At 38.8% G+C, this 22,148-nt stretch overlaps 1 long non-coding RNA gene across 1 annotated transcript in view; it reads right to left on the reverse strand.

Annotated features, from left to right (window-relative positions):
- Positions 1-22,148, reverse strand: part of LOC149114133 (uncharacterized) — a 477,513-nt gene that overhangs the window by 300,698 nt on the left and 154,667 nt on the right. The window lies entirely within an intron of this gene.

Here is a 22,148-nt window from a genome sequence, read left to right on the forward strand (position 1 = left end):
CTATGCTCAAGCTATCCTTGGATCTTGATCTTGATCTTGACCTAGTTTCAGCTTCTGAGAAAGATAAATGTAACAGCTTACTTTGGAAACGAACAGTACGTAAAGATCTGCCTGTACAGGACAGTACACGTGCAGTATAAAGCTAAAATTGCAAAGATTTCAGTTGTATTTATTTTAATCAGTTTACATGTACCTAATTAAATTTATAAAATATCATATTACCTATGCTTGGTTCAGCTGAAAACTAAGGAAGGCAAACAAGTAAGGTTATTTGTAAGAAACTGACACCTGTGCTGTTCATATTTCACTCTCCCGACGAATCTTTCACGCCGAACCTTCATGTACACAGCACATTTGGCTGAAAAAGGATCACCAAAAGATATAAGTACAGATTTCTAAAACTTAGCGCCCACACTTTAATGACCCCTCCCCTCTCAAATGAATGCCCATCCTTTTATAGAAGATGCATGCCCTTCGTAAAATACGCGTTAACCCCCCCCCCCTGAAATTACAAGCTGAAAGTCAGTGAGAGGTTTTAAAACATCCTTTTTTTTTTTTTTTTCTTAAAGTAAACTTGCCCATTGCATGAAACTAAATCGTACCCTTGCTTTTGCATGTATGACCGACTCCTGGTTTATGCAAGTACTTACATGCATGTATGAAAGGAATTGAGAGCAGAGAAAATCCCAAATCCCTCAGATGGTCTGATGGACGTTATCGCCTTGGGCACTCCCTGTAAGGAATTAACGGGGATGCTTGTCTCCCCCTTCAAGGATTGGATTTGTCATGGGCTCCTGGATTCGTTAAGTGTTTCCCAAATGCATTTCATAATTACACAGTATCCTCACATTATGGCGCCCTTAGGGTACTTTTCAGAGCAAGTCACAAATAAACAAAAATAAAATGTCAGGAAATATGTTTTTGTCTAGGCCACGAGGTTTGATTGCCTGGCGTCACGTGTCACTCATCAATAAAAGAGTTTACATTGGTACTTCAAAAGGCCTAAGAGGAAATGCTCTCAGCGACGGACTCCAAAAATACATTCTGCTTCATTTTTTAGGGGCGTTTTTCTAAACGTTTGACTAGCATTACGTTTATATGGAGTTCTTTCACCTGGAGAAATGTCTGTTATCGGTTGAGGAGTTTCGGATCCGAAGGGAGAACTCTTTATATGCATCATTTGTAATCAAATTTAAAAGCAAATAATATTGTTTCCTTTGACTTCGAAGTATTCTGGCACCAACTTTTAAAGGAAAACATTCGACTTTCGTTGCAAGATGTTTTAGTTGGAATGATACCACAAAACTCCCCTTCTGCTAAGCTGCTAAACTATCTAATTATAATTGGGAAATTGTACTTATGGGATTGTAGAAGAAGTCAAATTCTTCCAAATATATATGGATTTAAAAAGAAAATTGCTGTAAAATATGAAACGGAAAAATATATAAGTCTGCATAGTAAAAAAACAAAGGATTTCTTTGAAGCTAAATGGATAGTGTCGCCTCTTGTAAAAGCTTAATTATTTAAAGGTGTTAATATGCATTCACTTTCTGTATGTTGACCTATGTAACACTAATTAATATGTTATTTACATTATATTTTGTGAATATTTAGTTATAGTTTGTTGGAATTTTTTTTTTTTTTTTTGGTTACCGTCTATTGTTAGTGATATTGGTGTTTTTTAGTGTTGTAATAACATTAGTTGTAGTAGTATTATTAGTACTAATTAGTTGTATTATATTATTAGTATTAGTAATATTAGTTGTTATTATAATTATGTAGGTAAGTAACTAATTTGCTGTATTAATATCAATTTGTTTCAATAAAGGAAAAAAAAAATTTGTTTCCTTTTTCTTTTCCTCCTTACAATATTAAATCAAAGCCGTAAAGTTATTTTATGCTACAGGCTGACTGAATGGAAATCAAGCAACCCGTTCAATTGCTATAAATCTCCAAACCAGCTTGATGTTGTTACCTGCGTTCGTGTGATATAAGGACCCTATCGTTTTTCTTTCCAACGTGACATTTATGCTTTATCGTTCTTTTTTTACGTTTGTTTTGTTTTGTTTTAAGTTAATTTAATCTTCCTGAAAATAACTCTCTTTAAGGAAAATTTTCTAGTCTTATGGAGGTTAAGCTGACCATAATAGTACCAGATGATTATGGGTTGTAATTCACTATAAGATACATTCGTGTTTCCTAATGGCAGCTGGACGTTTTCGTTCTTTTATCTGTAATTAAAAATGCAGTATATTAAATACAGCATCGTACCACTGCGAGAGAGGCGCTGTGGCCTCATGGTTAGTGCGCACGACACCGGAGCGAGCGCTCCGACTTCGAGCCCCGGTCGGCGCCGGGGACATTGTGTTGTGCTCTTGGGTGCCTCTCCACCTAGATGTATAAATGGGTACCGGCGAATTTAATGCTTTGGGGGTAACCATGTGATGGACTAGCATCCCATCCAGGGGGAAGTAGCGGATACTCCTAGTCGCTTCATGCTACTCAAACCGGGATGAGCTCCGACTTGATGAGCCACGTGGCTCGTATGCAGACTTACCACCGCAAGAAACGTAATAAATATTTCAAATTGTACTGGGAACACGGTCTTCTTGGCGAGACCTTACTTTATCGTCTTTTTGTCTCTTTTCCCAGGCTATGCACATATTTTCCCGGGTATTCTCATAACGTCCTTTTCTCGTCTGAGCCGAGAGAGTGTTGAAACATTGGTATTAATATAGTGTTAAGTCATTTTCAAACTTTTTTCTCGCTTTAAACCGTGCATATGAACTGCAAAAGATTGCCTTTACGGGGTCTGTCTAAACGTAAAATGATAGACTTGCATGAATCCCTGAGGGAATGAGACATGAAATGAAAAGTTTCCGTTACCGGATGCTAAGGAGTTCCATTTTGAAATAAGTCACTTAAACATGAAAATGAATTCAAATTATAACTGGCTTGAACAACATGACGACAATTTTCCAAAGATAAAGTTTTTAAATTTATCGAACGTTTTATAAAGCGGTCCTTCATTTCAATTGGGCACTCCACAAAATTCTAAGAAACTGGAAAACCTACATCGTCATTTTTGGTAAAGGCTGGTAGACCAAAGGCCACAGAATCACACTTCCATGTCATTCATTTACGGTAAAACCGGGCCTACAATTGTATAAACTAGCCCTCCCACATCATCCTAAAACGAACTGCTTCAAGCAATTGAGTAGATCAATTTCCTGAGCACAATCGCCACCGTCCTTGCCCGCCCCCCTAAAATATCGCCGCCTTGTTAGTCAGCATTAAACGCAGTAATGCCAAATAGAAGTTTAACAATGACTTAATTGTGTCTTCGACGAGGTGGGCGATTGTAGTTACGCATATCCCGTAAACACTTAGTTATCGCGGGAAACGGGATACAAAGGACGCCCACAAGGTATTGAATGATTTTTTTGACCTTGCTTCTCACGTTTCTGGTGTAAATTGTCTGAAAAGCCATTAAAGATCTCGTTTGGAATAACGTTTACATTATCTTTGTAATAAAAGAAAGAGGTACAGCCTGAACCCCTGCGAATCCTACTTAATGTGAATTAAAAAATGCCACGCTTATTCCAGAACGAAGTGTGTGGCGAGTTCGATAAGCATATGCTGAAAGTATACACTAAGGTCCCGTACACAGATCGCAACACAATTCGCTTGAGAAATTTAATTTGAAAACGCAACAATCACCGGTCATTTTGGATTTGTATTTGAGGAAGACTTGGGCAGGAAAATCACATGATTACAGTTACGTCATCGTTTTCCAAAAGCTTCGTTTTCAAAATGTTTTCCTTTCACACTAAAACACAAAGCCGATGTTTTCAAATTCCTCCGCTTTAAAGAGAGTTTTTAGAAAGCTCAGTTTTTGTGACGAATTAGTGCGGACGGTAGGCCTAGCCGTAGAAACAAAGGTGCTTTTTCAAATTTCCCAGACGTAGTAAATTTTTGTTTCAACCTAAACATAGATGCTGACATTTTCAGCATTCCGGAATCCCTTTGCGACATCCCGCGGCTTCTACATAATAATATCAGTCATTTCAAATAAGTGTTATGACGCGAACCAACCAATTTGGAACCAGCCTTTCATAACAGTATCATTGTATGAGGGCTGATACGTGAGTAGGATATCACTCATATCTTTGATGGAATTTTGTAAGAAAACTTTGTATTCAATTTTCCCTCCTTTTCCCCTAAATGTCACAATCGGTGCTATTGCAGAGAAGCAACTACATCGACCCAGTACGTCCCCATTGATTTCCACACCCTTCTTTCAACGTTATGTCTTAGAACTTAATGATACTTTACAGCAAACAATATATTGTCAACACCAGTCTCTTGGAGAAGGTATTCTCTGGGCTTGAAATAAGATCTTCAACATTTGCGAGAGTTCAAATGTTAATAAAAAAGAGAAACATTTCAATCTTAACCTGTTTACATGTACTCATGGAAAATACATCTTTAAATAACTAGTTTTCCAATTGTTTGCTTATTTACATTGATTAACATTGATTACATTAAGTTTAGTCTCCATCTATTAAAGCCACTAGATTTGAAGCCCTTGACAGAGTTAAATACAATAAATAAAATATTTCACTTCAAATTCACTTTACATGATAGCGCCTTAAAAGTTTCGTTTCGTTTCACTTTCCGGCCGACCAACAAGGCCGTCGTTAAATTGTTCCGCCATCAGAATTCCATGATTCCATTTATTCCATTCGTCTGTATATTTCTAGTCTTTCTCTATTCAGCTGAAATGTCCAAGGTATGCAAGCAATTTAATTCTTGAGTATTGCAAAAGAGAGGTTGTCCCTCTTTTACGCGTTGCCACAAGTCCGGCAACCCGGACAATATCGGTGGCAGAGTCTCCTTTCTTGTTTCTTGGGTGAAAAAATGTCATAATTCCGTAGAGCAGAAGTTTGTCGTCAAGACTCCATCTTGCGCCACAAATGTCTCTGACCATTCTTCTATGTATGTTGTTACATTTGTCAGTTCTGTTCTCCGGCTAAATTTTCTCCTCGAGAGCGAGCTGTTTCTTCGTCTGAGTTGTGCTCTTGCTCCGACATTTAAAACAACGTTCTGCACAATACCTAGCGACAGTCGGTCTGTTAGTTCCTTTTCGTTTGCGCTTGTTGAATTCAATAAACAGTCTGGTGAAGTCGTTGAGGTTGAACATCTCTTATATTGTGGCATGGTGAACCAGCACTTTGGAGATCGCTTAATTATCCTCTGTGAATTAAAGAAAAGTCAAAAACGTAAACTGCTCGAGCGAATCTTATCACTGAAAGATGGGTAGTCAGAAAGACTCCTTTATATCGGTTTTCCGCTAACTGCGGAAAAAGCTCGGTATGATGTCAATCGATGGAAAGGATATCCGTAATAGCAATATTGAGTTTAATTTTAGTTACTATGGTATCTTGAGTTGTAATTAGCCAATCAGAAGCTTTCTCTCCTGTCCTTATGATACTCTACGATATCAAATCACCGACCTCGTAATAGCCGGATTTGGGTATAAAAAAATATCGAGCCTTTGGCGACATTTTCAAGCTCGTTTGGTCTGGCCATGATTTTTCCTTGACTGTGCTCCGCCGAATAAGAAAATACGAGCCATGCTTCTACCAAACTAGCCTGATATGTCACCAAATCGCGCCAAAAAAGTACTATTAGCGGTAGCAAACATGTTTCAAGTGCGACTCCTGACGGAACATTCTGGAGCTTAGATCATCTCATTACATGAATAGCACTATCAAACTACTTAATAACTGATAAGTATAGGTTTGCATCAGTTCACTTCCTCGAGGGAGGGCATGACAGCTGGTAATAATCCTATCGAAATAAATTGACGGCTATTACTTGCAAAAGAAAATTTAAGATGTTTGGACCATGAAATCAGAATTATAACGGTGGCAATAAATGTGATTGGCACTTTTAATTTCGATTGCCATCTAATTCCAACATCTCTGCCAAACGACGCTTAATTTAGTATCAAAATTTAAAAATAACTTAGCCAAGATGATCGTTTCATAATTTTCGAATCAACAGTCAAAGAATTCCCTTCATATGGAATTGCCCCGGCAAAAATTTGATGAAGTTGAATTGAAACGAAAATGCCCAATTCGGCCACGAGGGCGCTCATAATCTCACAATCGTTGTTCATAATGTGTTACTGTGAGATTACTTAAAAAAGAAATTGCTCAAACCTGTCATGTGATAAATGAAGAATTTACTAAACAATTATGTTTTTGGGTTTTATCTAGCCTGCGAACAGGTTACATTTTATCTATCCGTTGTTCTTTTTCGAAGGTGTGATTTACACATAGGGTCCTTGGCAAAGTCTTCTCACAGGAATGCAATAAGCGCAAAATAACAGAAACTTCTTATTGTCTGGTACCAATAAATTGAAGTGCATTTTGAGGACCTTGGTGATTTTTTTTTTTTTTTTTTTTTTTTTTTTCGTTTATTGTTTTTCTGGATGGAATTTGATCGTCAACAAGAAGCTACAGTTTCAATTTGTCACATTCTCAAATTACCAATAACATTATTAGCGTACAGAATTAGGATTACAACACGATGTACGTCAGTTCTCCACCTTACATAGAGACAAGCTCGTCCCAAAACCTGATACGCGAGAAAAACAGAGAAAATGGTTAAAGTAAATGGCGCAGGTTAGATTAGCAAACATCTATTTCAAATATCACAAAACATTTCTATAGTATTGAATCTAACTAGACACGAATGCCGTAAATAGTTTCCATTCCAATTTAAAAAAGCTGCTGTTTTCAATATATTGTGATAACAGGTTTTTGGGCCGCTTAAGTTGTTATCCTTGTTACAACAATCCAGAGGGAAACACGCTTGCAGCTACGGAGTTTGTCAGACTCCTAGAGGACTCGGGATCTGTTACAGCAAAACAATCCAACGGGAAGACAGAGAATAGGCAGTTACTTGGTTCCAACAGTAGAGTTTAATCCACTAACGTACTCAGAACGTAACCCGAATGTAACCAAAGAATATTTTACAAGGCACGATTATTTAAGTCAAAAACACAATTCCAAGCGATCACGCAAGGCTACTAAAACAGTCATAACTAAACATTCTCTCATACATTTAAGAAGGCTCGATTGGTTAACGGAATTCATCGTTTACAAGATTAATAACTTTCAAAAACAATACAGGTAGATAAAAGTTTAACAAAAGACTGTTGCAGGTAGCAATTACAGTTTAGTTCTGACTACAGTTATGATCTCACACAAAACAGCAGCTGTTTGTTACGATTAATGAACTGGAACAGTAACCTCTAACTTAGAAATGCAAAATAATTTAAAACTAATATATCTACGTTGGATTTCTATATTTTCTGATAGCGAAAGCAAATATGCAAAACATACTAAATTATCTGATTTTCTCTCCTCACATTCCTCCAACCTTAGCTTGAAACTCTCCTGAGTCAAGCAGTGAAAATTAAAAGTATAATCAAAGTAGTATCATTTTGAATGTTAATAGCAAAGCAAACATATATAGTTTATTTTTTTTGCTGGTTTTAACTTTTTGTAATTTTGTATTTGATTTTCCTCGTGGCCACAACCGAGCTAGCGGATATGATGCTCTCGGGGGTTCTAAATAAACTAAAAGCTTTATTACTTGTTCGTTTTCATATTAACAACTTTGACAAATCAATCTCTGACAGGAGCCATAATCGGGGACGGAGACCGTTAGCGCGCGTCATTTCTAGTATTGGGGCTGTCCCCATGATATGGGACAATAATTCTATTTTTAGAACAAATTGCGCCATCGCCTGAGGCACACGCGCTTACATGCTGCGAGGATTTTTGCGGATGTCGCGCGGGGGAAATGGCGTCCGAAATTCCCGAAATTTTTTATGTTTTTGGCCCACAACTCAACGCGTTTACGTCTGTTGGAATTTTGCGTAAGTATCTTCGTCGTAAGCTGCTCCAGTTTGAGTGAAATAAGACAGTGTCGAATTTAGGTATGTTCCGCTTTAAGCTTAGATATATATCGCTGACCAAGTTGTGTTCCGACGGATGCTTCTTTTACATGAGCTGTTTATTACTCCACTTTAAATTTCACATATGTTGAAGATTAACAACTTTTCCGTTACACAGCAAAAAACTAGGTCGATATATTTAGATATAGCAGAGCTTCAGGACTTCATAGTTTCCTAGCTCCTCTTGCCACACGCTTGCGAGAATTTGCCAGTCTATCGCGACCGAAAAGTAAAACAAAATAATTGCTAGTTTGAGTTTCGCCTGAATTATAAGCAATGCTTGATGTTTCATCAAGGCCCAATAACTTTACGTCCGTAGATACTGCTCAGTTTTATTCGTGTAAAAATCCAGTAAATTATCTGTTGTCGATGAATGAGAGCGCCCGCCGATGCGTGTTTTGTACAGTCAGTAAACATGACAAATTGTACTTCCGCCGCACTTTAGTGTGAAAACGTACATCGAACTCAAACAATAACTCTATGGTTTTTAAATATGTTTAAGATTGATACATGTTTGAGAACATATTAAAAGCTAAGCTGAAAATATGCGAATAAAGCAGAAATAATCAGCAAAGTTACGATGACGCTTTTTTTAATCAACTTTGAATAACGATTTCGATTTTGTTGATCGAGTTTAAAATATCAAAACTCTTGTTTATTTTCATTTTCGTAGTGTAAAACTTCACTATGCTTATGTTGAAGAAACACACATGATGTTAGTAGCCTTTTTTGCGTTCGTGAAATCTGTTGCAGCAACTCAGCAGAAAAGATAACGAAAGAAATCTTTGTCAAGATTTGTTGACAATTGAAAACACCGACTCGGACTTGAAAGTGCACGAGCTGCACTATGCAAATGAGCTAATTGTACGCGTCAGACTTTCCCTTCAAAAACTTTTGCAAACTCACCAAACAAGCAGAAACAATAAGAAACCATCAAAACAGGTTTTGGTTATGATTAACCATTGTCTGAGAAACTCACAAATTAACTCGATACCAGAGTAGAGAGTTTTCTTGCTATATTCTTAAGTCAGAACAAACTCAAAAACATACGCGTAAGCTTACAACTAGCGCGAGCAGATCTTATTATTCATTCCCAGCGCGAGATTGGTCTTGTTTTCGACCCTGGAAAACCTACCTTTTCCGTTGGCTCAGAGCATAAAACTACATATAGGCGCCCTGGTTCGTATTCCCTGCCTTATTCCCTGCCATCGCTGTGAAAGATACGCAAGAGAATCTCTCAACTCTCACCATTTGATCATGCAACGTGACAACTTCCACGTGAGAACCCCCGACATGTGCGTGGATCCGCGCGGATATATGACGTCAGGATGGCGCAATTTGTTCTAAAAATAGAAAAATTGTCCCATATCATAGGTGCGCGCGGATCCCAAGACTTACGGTCTCCGTCCCCGATTATGGCTCCTGATCTCTGACTATGTTCTATTGTTTCGAGGTACTCACTTAGCAACTAACATACCTCAGTATTTGCTTTTTAGCTTGTAATGTAATTTTAAATATTGATGATTTATGATGCTTTTCTTATCTTTCTTATCTATCTCAAGGTACTTCTTTATTTATGACACTTTGAGTACTCGCGATCGCGTCAGACTTAACAATCAATGTGCTGACAGCCACGATTTTTTTTTCTTGGGTCTATACTATCCTGGTCGGTCATCTCTTAATCCTTCTTAATCCTAATGGTTCTCAAATCTTAGTTTAAACCGTCTTCGCAATTTGTCTGAATAACTTTGTCTCTATGTATTTAAGGTGATTCCTCACATTTGCATTGCGCATTCTTACTGCGCATAATTTATGGCGTCATTAGCGCGCGCTCGTGCAGGCGCAAATTGAAAACATGGCGGATTTGCCTTGATATTGAGTTCTGTCAGTTGAAAAATTGCTATAGCTCGCTAACGAGCTCGGACATCCCAATTTTTTTTCCAGTCGTTTTAATCAACTAATCATTAGCTTCGCGTGAGAAAAGATTGATCTGATTCCTATTGCTGAAAATTGAAGAAATAAGGAAAATAGCAGCTGCACTGTAGTCTTTTCTATTTATATTTTGATAGCCGTGGCAAGCAATATTTTATCAAGGATTCAGCTGTCTGTCAAAATCAAACTTAAAAAGTTTATTTATGTTCGACACAAGTATTGACTGTAGTTTGAGGCGTGTTTTCATGAGTCTGGGCTCACAAAGATTTTACAATAACTTGGAATGCGTTCTTGTAATAAGCATTAAAAAATGCTACAATGGGACATTTTTAATGCCTCACTGCTCCTTAACGAGCATGGGCACCCCCCCCCCTTTTTTTATTTTATAATTAAAGTTCTCATATGATAAATATTCAGTAGACAAAGTTTGAACAAAAATCTATTGACAGTTTTATTTCAGGGGAATTACCTTAACAGTAGCACATCACATTCATTTTTCTCGTCATCTGTACGGTGTGAATTATTCTTCAAGTGTGCAGGATAAGGCCTGCAACCACCACTTATGTAAGGTTCGTGCAAATTATGGGCAAATGTCTCGGTAAACCACTTGCTGTGGTGATCAAGGGACGTCACAAAAGCTTTTTCTTGAGTTTTGACTTGATACTGCATGACAAAGCAGGACTTTCCTTTACTCTCTCGTTCTGCTAAGTGCGATTCGTCTAACCATTGGGCTCGCGAGGTCATAAACAGGTAAAATACTACAAGTAGGAAAATCCAAAATGACCATTTGAAAGAACACTGATATGTATTTTTTTGATACTTCTCTTTACCTGGGGAAATCTTGACATCACTCTTCTTGTAATCAGTAGAAGAGGTGCCCCTTTCTAGTGTAGATTTCGTTGGAGAGGGGAAGACGAAGGCTCCCATCACACGATCGTTTCCTGAAGTAGACGTAGCACTCAGTTTCAAGGGCCTGTCTTTTAAAGTCAGAGGACTGTTTTCCAAATCTATGACTGCTCCGTGCTCTTGTAAGAAATCGCGCCCAAGTGTGACTTCGTGAGCAAGGCTTTGTATTACATGGAACTGGCTTTGGCATACAATGCCATTTAACTTCAGAGGAACGTCAATCTTGCCTAAGACCGGGACTTTCTCTCCATTGTCTTGACGGTCGGAACGAACCCATCTGTTATGTGCGCCAGCTGTAAGCCATATATCTTCTTTACAAGCTGCTCGTCTATTGCTGAAACACATGCTCCAGTGTTCACAAGTAACTTGATTAATTGACCTTCAAGATCTCCAGCTATTGTAAGATCACCGGTTTTTAGGTCTGAACTCCTCTTTCCAAGGAAATCTGATATCATTGCCTTTCTGTAGAGACCGTTCTGGTTGCCTGAATCTTGTTTCTCGGGTACTTTTCCTGGCTGAGACTGATCTATACAACTGATCCTCACTTTACACTTTACTTTCTGCTCCTGACTTTCATTTGATTGCGTAATAGTTACTGTAATTTCTTCTCCTGGGTCTGGTAATTTGGTGGAATCCTGTGGTTGCGCTTCCACTGCCGGCAAATAACTGGAACTTCGTACATGGCGAGGAGGAACACGGATGTCATGCCTCTGATTATTAGGTCGATTCACATACTTTTTGATCGGCTTATTTTCGGTACACTCTGTAAACGCATTCACGTAATTATCCTCTCCTCGTTGTATAACAGGACCAAGTGGAATAGTAGTTTGTCTAGCTAAACCTGAGCCATAGTATGACTGTGTGTTTCTATCAAAAACAGGAGGATTGTTGCTCCTTGTAAGTGACTGTGTTGGGAAAACCTTGTTTTGTTGTGGGCATTGGTCATCGGATTTGTTAACAATTACTTGCTTTGGCTTGAACGGTTGGCTCTGGTTCTTCGCAACTGGAACTTTGCATTATGGCGGGCCTTGTGGTGGCACATGCGTTGCAGGACTTTTGACCTTTGGGCCGGTATTTTCTGCTCTCGATACCTCGCCTACCTCTTGTTGAATTTCTCTGTACTGGGAATTTGTTGGTTCTTTGTCTCGACCAGGCACTACTCTCTTTTGGAATATGGACCTCACCTCCTTAGGTCGGCCTGGATTTGGCTGCTCTCGCTTCAGCGATGTACGTCTAACTGGATGCGCTGTCTTCTCCGTGTTCTGAGTCGCTACCTCTGGTTCGTCTTTCTTTACATAGTCGTAACTAGCTATGGACCCATAACGGTCTGAGGTGGCACTAGGGTTATCCCGTTGCTCTGGAGGCATAATTTCTCTTTGTCTTGGCTGGTACTCTAAATTATTCTGGTATCCAGGTGGAGGTACTCTCCGTTTAGGTTCACGTGCTATGTACTGGTCAGCTGTCAGATGGTACTCTCGCTGTGAGCAACTTTGTTCGAGGTGACCTGTGGCACCACAGTTATAACAAGTAGGTCGCTGTCTCGATAGTGGGAAGTTATATCTGGTATGTGGTGTTCGTCTAGATACAATCCTCGACAAAAGTCCTTGGCACACCTGGATCAGATACCACGAAAATGCGTTGACAAGGTATTTTGGGGACAATACCTAATGACATCATTAGAATAGGGAACCCCCTCCCCCCCCCCCCCCCCCCGACAATGTTGCAAGCGGGCAATGACGACTTCACCACGATAAACAACATTGAATTGGGGGGAAGGGGACGAACTGATAAATTGCCCTGACAGATATTGCAAAAGTGGGAAGGTGTGCCAAAACTTTTGTCGGAGATTGTAGGTTGTTCATACGGGCTTCTACACGTCGGTCTAGAGACTCCATCGCATCACGTAGATCTTGAATCATTCCCATCATAACTCCCTGTTCACTGTTTTCATACTAAATTATCTGATTTTCTCTCCTCGCAATATACCATAATGATTGCTTAGCAAAACGATTCCTCTCACAGCTTATGGCGGCATGGTATAAAATTATATCGCCCACGCATATTATGGTCATGTAACAAAAAATGTCAGAAAGGGTCTTTTGTTTGCTCTGAACTTTACTCTTAGGGGCCGGTGGGGCCCGTTTCTCGAAAGCCCCAGAAACCTTTCGGGCCCGAAAGCCATAGCAAAATCTGGAACCTTACGGTTACAGAGCTGTTTTATTCACATATTCTTAATATGAACAGAGGTTCCCTTCATACAAGAAGTTTCAGGCGTAAACACTTCGCCGTTTTTAGATACAGATGAACTAAAAATGGTTTTACCGGCTCGAAAAGTTTCCGGGGCTTTCGAGATTATGTGTTTTGATGATGTTACTGAACTGGAGCGTGTGGTCCGTATTGGAGAAATATTGGTTTCGTTCTTTTTTTGGCAGGTTTATGGACCGAGCCGCAGTATTTATTACAATAGTTCTTTTTGATCTGCTGATGAATTGACGAGTCTACGCGATTCATTATCAGTAAACGCGCGCGCCAAAGGTAAGAATTTATTTACGTTTGTCGCGTCGCTTTTGTAAATTTTAAAACAAAATTGTCCCCCAAAAATGAAGATAAAAAAAATTTCTACTCAATACAAAAAAAAAAAAACTGCTTATTTTGTACAACAGCTGAAAAAGCAATTTGCCGTAATTCACAGTTCATGAGCGGTCCATCTTAGCGGTCCGTATTGCAAAATTCAAACCGCAAGGGAACCAATCAGAATTCTTCTTTTCACCGCGGATCAGTTCAACCATATAATAGTTACCAATACTACACAACTGTAAAATGTTTGATGACCCGCCTTTGGACGATATATGAGCCTAAGCATCTCTTACCGCAAAAGTCGCGGCCGGCATTATTTTTGAGAGTTTGGCCATGGACATAATTACCTTTAAACTAAAGGGAACCTGAAAACAATACTTTGCTAAGTTAAAACAAAAAAAAACAAAAAACACCAAAGGGATAATCAGAATAAACCATAAAGGAACAAGGATGGTTTAGGATGAAGGAGATCAACACGGATTACAAACGACAAACTTGAAAAACTTGGGCTAAACTTATTAAGATGATGTGATTCATGCGAAACCTTGATGTAGCTCCTTTAAAGCTATATTTCATTAAAGCGTAAGCATAAGCAAAAGTGAGCAGACCAAGACGCAAAAAGATCTTGATGATGAGCACCTTTCGTTGGGAAATTTACCAAACAAAAGGCTCGCCACCGACTTGGTTCTAGTCTGACAACTGTGATCAAACAATAGAGAGAAATAGATAGAAACTCCTGTCCAAGGACCAAGGCAACAGGAATCAAAGTTATGATGAAAATGCGTAAAAAAGAGAAAGGAGGTCTTTTGAGAAATGCACTGTTACATGTATCCAGAACAATTTAAAGTATTCATTACATTCTTTTTAATTCCATTTCGAGTCACACCTGTCTAACTCTTATGCAAAGCGAGGAAAATGCGATTTGCATATTAATACTTGTCACAAAGACTGCTGGTTGTCACCGACTGGCGCATATGCAGTAGCAAGATACGAAGACGCGTTAATATTAAGGAGCTGTTAACTGTCAGGATGTGACTTTCCGAGACAACTATATACTGAAAGTGAAAGTTTGCGAGCCTTGAAGGAGCTCAATCACGGTATCTTGAGTTATTTTGGCCACGTACAAAATAACCATTAAATTGAAGGAAACCTGAAAATAGTAGCTTACTAAGATAGAAAAACACCAAAGAGATAATAAAAAGACTATAAAGGAAAAAGGAAGGCTATGGATGGAGAAGATTAATACGGATCACAAATTAAACGACGAACTTGAAAAATATAGGCTAAACTTTTCAAGACGCACAAAACGTGACATATAGCGCCTTTTTAATGTGAGTGCAGAGCCCTGTAAAATTTGACGTCGAATTTTGAGGTACAGAATTGATTCAAGCGAAACATGAAGTAAAATAAACGAGAAAATAAAAGTGTTAGACGAACGAGAAAAAAGTAGTTTAAGCACAAGTAAGAAGTTTTCCATTTTGAATTCTTTTAATGTCTTAGTTCGACACGTACAATTGCAGCCATTTTCTTAGCTACAAACGTGTGGACCGTAAATTACGCGAGAGTGTTGGATTTTTACTTAGCTCGAGCACTTGACGAACTTCTATGAAGTAAGGAAACTAATATTGTTCCTGTGTTTTTCGTACAACTTATCTCTTGTTGTATCCACATTTATGGTAATACCTGGGCATAAACTAGTTCGCCCACGGGCGAGATCTCGAAATAAACTTTCGATGGACTTTGTGCAATTGTGAACCCCAAGGAACTAATGAAATAAAATTTCTGCAACCGCCCCCTCCTTCCCCACCCCCGAGTATAAAGTTGGACCACATTTACAAGGGAGTTTACAGCAGGGTGCGAGTTCGACTTTTTTTTCTTGATTGTGTTTGTAGAGGTGGGTAATTACTTCTTCAGGAAACACTCGAAAGCACTGTAGAGTCATCCCGAGGAAAGACACACAACAGCCTTCCGCTTAGCACCCTGTATGGTGTTTTCTTAGTACTTCTCACATTTCCGGTGTAGATTACCAGAAGAGCTGTTAAAGAGCTCAGATATGTAATAACGTTTTAATCTGCGTGGAAAGTAAACAAAGTACTGCAAACCCGTCTCAAATTAAAATGCGATGTCATGCTTCTTCCAGGGAGCGTAGAGTTTGTAGATTCCTCACACGCGAACCCATAACCTACGTTTTTACATTGAGCACCTCTGAAAATTGCTTTTACGACGCAACAGTAAAGGCAGACATTTTCAGAATTCCTGGATTTTTGTGTCGCATCGCACGGCTTCTAAATAATGAAGACAATTCTAGTTTGTTTAAGGCACAGCTGGGCTTCAACACAATTTGATGACGCAATGTTTGCAACTGACCATTCATATAACGGTATGTCTTGCATGGGAGGTTGATACGTGAGTAGAATATCACAAATATCTGACTTTTCAAAAACAGACCGGACTGAATTTTGATGATATTTTTAGCGTGTGATCCTTCCTTACCCTCGGGTGTTCTTAATTTCAGTGTCCTGTCCTATCTTAATTGGAATCTTTGTGTTGTGTTCTGAACAAAACTAATGTAAACGGACAAAGGAAGTGACTGATTCTTTAGCTCTTATTTTATCAGTAAAACCGGATAAATAGTATGGGACAAAGACTCCGTCTATTTCAAACCCTGCACGTCTTGATGGCAATATTAATTCTTAATAGAAAACCTAACTGATTCTGCGTTTTCTTCTAAACGTAAATGTCTACTGCATGTCGCCGAGAGAGCAACTCCAACAACGCATTGCTTAAGTAAAGGCGCAACCTCAAAATAGGAGTTCTCCTTAACACGTCTTATATGATTTTCGTACATTCCTTTTAACATTAGTTCTGAGAATTCAGAGGCACATCAAAGTGTAACACCCCATAGTAGATTATTTTCTTCATTCATGTCTCTTCTCTACTTCATTTTTTTTGTCTTTTCTGCTTTACAATGTCTTGATATTGAAGGGAAAATCTCGGCCAGTATCGAGAACTCAAAGATTGTGGGTTAACCAACATAGTCAATCTTGTTTACTTGTTCTCATAGCAAAAATAGAGTCATTGGTTTAATTCGATTTGCACTTTTATTTGTTTTCAAACTAATTAAATGTTGATTAGTTTCTCACTTCATAGTAGTGTGTTGCGACATGTTAAATACTTATTTGGCGATCTTGTTTTCTCTAGACACATTTTTTGCTCGTTATTAAAAGAACGAAACTGTTTTACTTTACAATATATTAACTACAACTCAATATATTACCTATAAGAGCTTCGTGGATTTTCTTTTCGACAAGCTTGGTTTCGCTTGACCTCTAGTCACTTTAGTAAAAGGGATATATTTACAGTTCAGTCTCAATTTGACAAAACAGACTTAAGCTACCGTCAAAAAGATGAGCAATACATGTCGGTTGTTGCTAACGTCGACTTCGATAAATAAATCACTTCATTGCAAATGTATTGCAATATGGATCAAGATGGATATTGACTCGCTTCTCTTCACTGACTGCCAATTAAGGGCCATCGTTAAGTTGTTCCGCAAAGTTCCGTCAGTTTATATCTTTTGAAGTAAATGCTCTTTTATCTTTACCATTAGCACTAATGTTTCCCTTTTTTTCGATGAAATGGCTAAAACCAAGTTATCGACCTATTCAACTGTTGAGCTGCCAGAAGTGGTTCAATTGCAGGTCTGCTTGTATTGTCCAACTTTCCCTTTGAGTGAAAAACTCATAATTCCGTAGAGCAGAAATTTGTCGTTAAGACACCATCTTGCGCCACAAATGTTTCTGACCATTCCTCGATGTATGGACTGGTTGTTGCATTTGTCAGTTCTGTTCTTCGGCTAGACTTTCTCTTTGAGAGCGAGCTGTTTCTTCGTCTTAGTTGTGCTCTCGCTCCAACATTTAAAACAACGTTCTGTACAATACCTAGCGACAGTCGGTCAGTAAGTTCCTTTTCGCTTGGGCTTATTTTTGAGTCCATTTTACCGACTGAGGTGGTTGATGAAGCTGAACTTCTGTTACTATGACATGGTGAATCATCGCTCTGAAAGTTTGTTTCTTCGCTGACTTGTAGAAGCGTGTTAAGTCCGTTCGAGCATGGAAAACAAACATTGCGAAGATCCGGGCTTTGTGCTCGCATCTTGGCTGCTATCACGTACTATATCGCGAGAACTTGTTTTGAAACACTGTCTCTGCCGAATTACTGTTTATAAAGACACGAAATTCAATTTGCGCTGAGTGTTGATTGCTTCTCTCTTCGATCTGATGTCAAACCGGACCCGTTACTAGATTGTGACTGTGTTATTGACAAGTTTGCCGCATGCGGTCGACAGAGCTCATTTACCCCATCCCTGAACCAGCAACTGAGTTAGGAATGCTATGACCGCACAGCGAAACCCCCGCAATCAGTTGTGTTCTTTTAATCGCGTGATCACCTGGTGAATTTGCATTGGTTCATTAATCAGCTAAAGAGCTCTCACTTGAACCTGTCAGCATGGCAACAAACAATATACAGTCACTTTGATAATGAGGTCTTGTTGCGCAGCCCTGGTTAGTGACGTCAAAAAGGAAGTGCTTCTCGTCTCATTCAGCAAATGTCATCTGTCGAGCGAAAGTTATACTAAAACCGGTCATTGAAACTGATAGTGTTATTATAAGCATATAGGAAACTGTTTCTTTACTGAGTGGAAGGTCAGCATTTTTTAGCGCATGCCTTGCAAAGTTGGTAAAGTTTTCATTGTGGTTCTCAGGAGCGACGTGTCAAACTGCAAGTCGTTTTTTTCCAAGGTCGACATCACACTGAGCTTCCCGCATCGTGACAAAAGATTTTAAAATGGCTAGCCTGGTGAAAATGGTCTTCTCAGCTTGACGCGCCGCCCAAAGCACATAACTGCACGACTCAGTGAAAGTGAAGTCACCATGGGCTATCATGTATCATGCAAAGCTAGACGAGCCAGTCCTATAAAAATACAGACAACATTTCAAAATAGTACTTATATTAAGCATGTATGCAATATGATTGGCCTTGTGAGCATGCGGCGAAAAATCGTGACGGTATACAGAAAAGAAAACACGCAAACAGTAGCTCTTATGATGTTTATTAGTGTAAAGGATATCATAATTTAGGTCAATTGCGGAAACTTATAGCTAAATAGGATCAACTTTGTAAACAGATGTAATCCGGAAAACCAACGGAGTCCGCTAAACGCATCTACGGTCGGGTCTCGAATTGCTTCCTTTCTTACGATCACGAGCCAAGCTTTCCTACGTTACCAAATTTGAAACAAAAAAAACAATTTTTAGTAGACTTTCTTGGCCACCGATTTTGTTCGGAAAGGTCGGCTAGTCCGTAGAAACACGCGTGAAAACGGACTAGATGATGTAAACAACATCGCACCCAGCGACCCCCTTGAATTAGCCTTGTGAACTTTTGTACATTCCTGGCCTTTATTCAATAGTTAATCAAAAATACTTCCTTCATCACATTAATGTTAGGTCAACAAGACCACAAGCATTGCTTTCTTTTTGAAACGCCTTACCGAAAGCTAAAAAACAAATAGGAAAGCCTTCGGTAAGGTGCCATGCGCTTTCCAGTGAAACGAAACTACATGTAGTTCAAATATTTAGCAAAAAACCCTTGGAAAGTGTTTGATTTTACACGTAACTAATTCATCCTATTTCAGCCGGAGGAAGAAAGATGTTGTTTGACGCTTTTAACATGCAACTATAGTTTTAACTTACAACCAAAGTTACAAGGTCAGAGAGAAACGATTGTTTTTTTGGCAACGCATTGCAATTCAAAACAAACAATCCCCAAAGGCCATCTTGGTTAAAGATGATCGATCCTGTCATGAAAGGTTACTGACTACTTGGTGAATGCAACCCAAAAAGCTTATAAAAGCTTTCTCTCTATCAGATTAGACCTATTCTTAGATTAAATTCATTCTTCCCAAATCATGAAACACTGATCTCTTCTTAGCATTACTCCAAAGGTGGTTACACAAAGCAGCGAAGCAACGATTTCTGAACACGAAAACGATTCAGTGCTTGACAACACGTAGGAAATTTTTAAACTTGTTAATTTATGCCTTGAAACTGAAGCCCTCCTCAAAACGCCCTGAAAGTCAAATATAGGGGGAAAGTGGTGAACAGAGGCTTAAAACTTGCACAACGGTTTTTATGGGGAACTTTCGTGAGCAAAACTAGTACACAGAGAACACACCATTCTGTCAGGGCGGTTAGACTTTTAGAACATCATTTTATGGCTATTTTAGGTTGTCATTGTATTCATACACACTGAAGTGTGCAGAACAAGAAAACGCAGTTCTATCACTGAAAATTCGTGAAAGAATCTCATAATTTTGAATTTTGGGCCATGAGCGTAATACTCATGTAAAATAAAGGTGAACCTTTCCCTCAAACAGATCGATATCTGACCATCTGTGATGCCGTGGAGTTTAAGGATTACCATTTTCCTCATTTTGGCTTGATGATCGATCCGGCTCACGTACAGGGCGGCATTTTCACTCACGTGGCCAGCAGCCCTTCAAATTTCTTAGAACAAATTTAAGTTCTTAAATAGGAAAAGATCTCGACTCCCATAGGATTGGTTTGGTACATACACCAACATGGCCGCCATTTCATCATTTTGGGACACCAGTATGGTTGCCGTGACGTCATGTGAAAACACTCTTTGCTTTATGAAGATGATCCCTCTTTTTTAATTCAAGATTCTGGCTTGATTACAATTTTACCAAAAAAAGCAAAGAGAAGAGATAAAAATCATAAGATTGACGAGTTTTTGTTATCGCTCGATCTTAATCTTTCAGCTTGGTCTGAGTCAGGAAAGGTTTACTTTTATCATGCCGGTAAATAGACTGGGATATGCCCTAAAAGGGTTAATAATCAGGCTTAAATGTAAAAGAATTTACGTATACTGTGGTCGGTGAACTAAAAATTTAAGCCACAACCTCCGAATCTTAATCCAGTACATGCACGTTCAAGTTGTAAACCATTTTACATCTTTATCAGTTCCTAAAATATCGATCGACATATGTACCAGACGAAAATGCCCCAACGTATACAGAGATCGAAACAAATAAGCGACATTCACGAGTAGATATACGTCACAACATTCATCCACTGTCGTTCACCTCATTCCACCTTACTTTTAAGCAAAGATAACGCGCATCTTGAAAATCTAGGCTAAAAATTCAACTTCGTTTTTCTTAATCCGTACGTTTCTATATAATCTTTCAGGTCCACCTTGTTACCGTGTGGTTTCTCTTAACTTCCTTAGCGCCTTTTCAAATAGTCTTAATTTGGCAAACTTATTTATTATTTATTTTTAGTTAGGTTTCTTTTGTCGAAATTGGAACGTCGTCCGTTACGTTGCAAAAAAGGCATGACGTGACAAGGATCGTTTATTTAGTTTGACCGCTTTTGCCGTGATGGAGCAACACAGAACAGAGGACGAGGATGTTGCAACTATTTGAATCCAGAAACGTTCAGTCAAGCTCATTCCTTCACCGTGGTCGGCGCAATTGGTTGCAGTAGAAAACAAAAAACAAACAAACAACAACAAAAAAACACCTAGCTTGGTTTTCGTTCAAAAAAGTCGCGAGATGAATTGCTTTCCCTTGGTTATGATGTGTTATGACGTCACTTAAGTTTTATGACGTCACATGGCATCATTAAATCGGCCACTTTGAGTCGGCCGACTTAGACTTCACTATTCGAAGTCAGAAACTATCGTAAATTGCTGGAAAAGGGCCAAATCCAAATGACAATGGAACCTAAACAGACAGTACTATTTCTAGCTAATTCTGTTATGCTGATCAGGAAAACTGCATGGCACTGTAATACTCAATTCTGTCCAAAAAGTCGAAATTTGGCTTAACTTGCATGGGAATGCGTTGCTATGGCAATTCCAAATGGCGCAATCAAATGCCTGACGCATCAAAGTTACCACGAGGGATGAATAAATGGCTACTGAAACTTTCAGATCCCTGCTTTTCAAAATTTCACAAAATCCTCGAGGAAGAAAGAAGAGAGGCACTGTGCACCAGAGTGACTGCATGGTCGACTGTGTCAGAAGTAATAAGAGACGCGTCACTTCCTGTCTCATGAGGTAATTAATATGCATTTGTGACTAATTTCCTTGTTGAATACTTAGATCCATGTAAACATACAAATTAAGTCAAGCATCACTAAAGATCTTGCATTCCTGGCTGTAAAACTCTAGAACCACCAATTAAGGTGGTCTTTATTTGTTGCTATCGATGAAAAGCGATAAAACAAGGCTCTTTCGTCAAAATCGTGGCTTTTCCACAAGGCAGACGATAAAACAAGTCATTAGAAAACGACGTCGGCATTTTGTTTTTAAGTTAATACGAGGAGGTAACTGCACTTTGCTGATCAAACTAATAAGAATCTTGATTATGCACAATGCAAACTGTGGATTCCGTTTCAGCCATGACGACGTTCGAGATAGAAGCACTAATTTATTTAGATGGTACCAGTTTTATTTTCATTTACAAAACGTGACTTTATGCATGTTGGCTTCAAAACAGGAACTCTAATTAAAAACTCATTAATTGTCATCATTTGCTACTGTTGCTGACAAGTTAATTAGCTTCAGTCTCAGTTGAGCAGTCAGCAGCCAATTCTGGATACTTCAGTCAGAA

The sequence above is a fragment of the Orbicella faveolata genome, unplaced genomic scaffold (genome assembly GCF_042242905.1).
Source record: "Orbicella faveolata isolate gen_17 unplaced genomic scaffold, um_ofav_v1 contig_14, whole genome shotgun sequence".
Classification (NCBI taxonomy): domain Eukaryota; kingdom Metazoa; phylum Cnidaria; class Anthozoa; order Scleractinia; family Merulinidae; genus Orbicella; species Orbicella faveolata.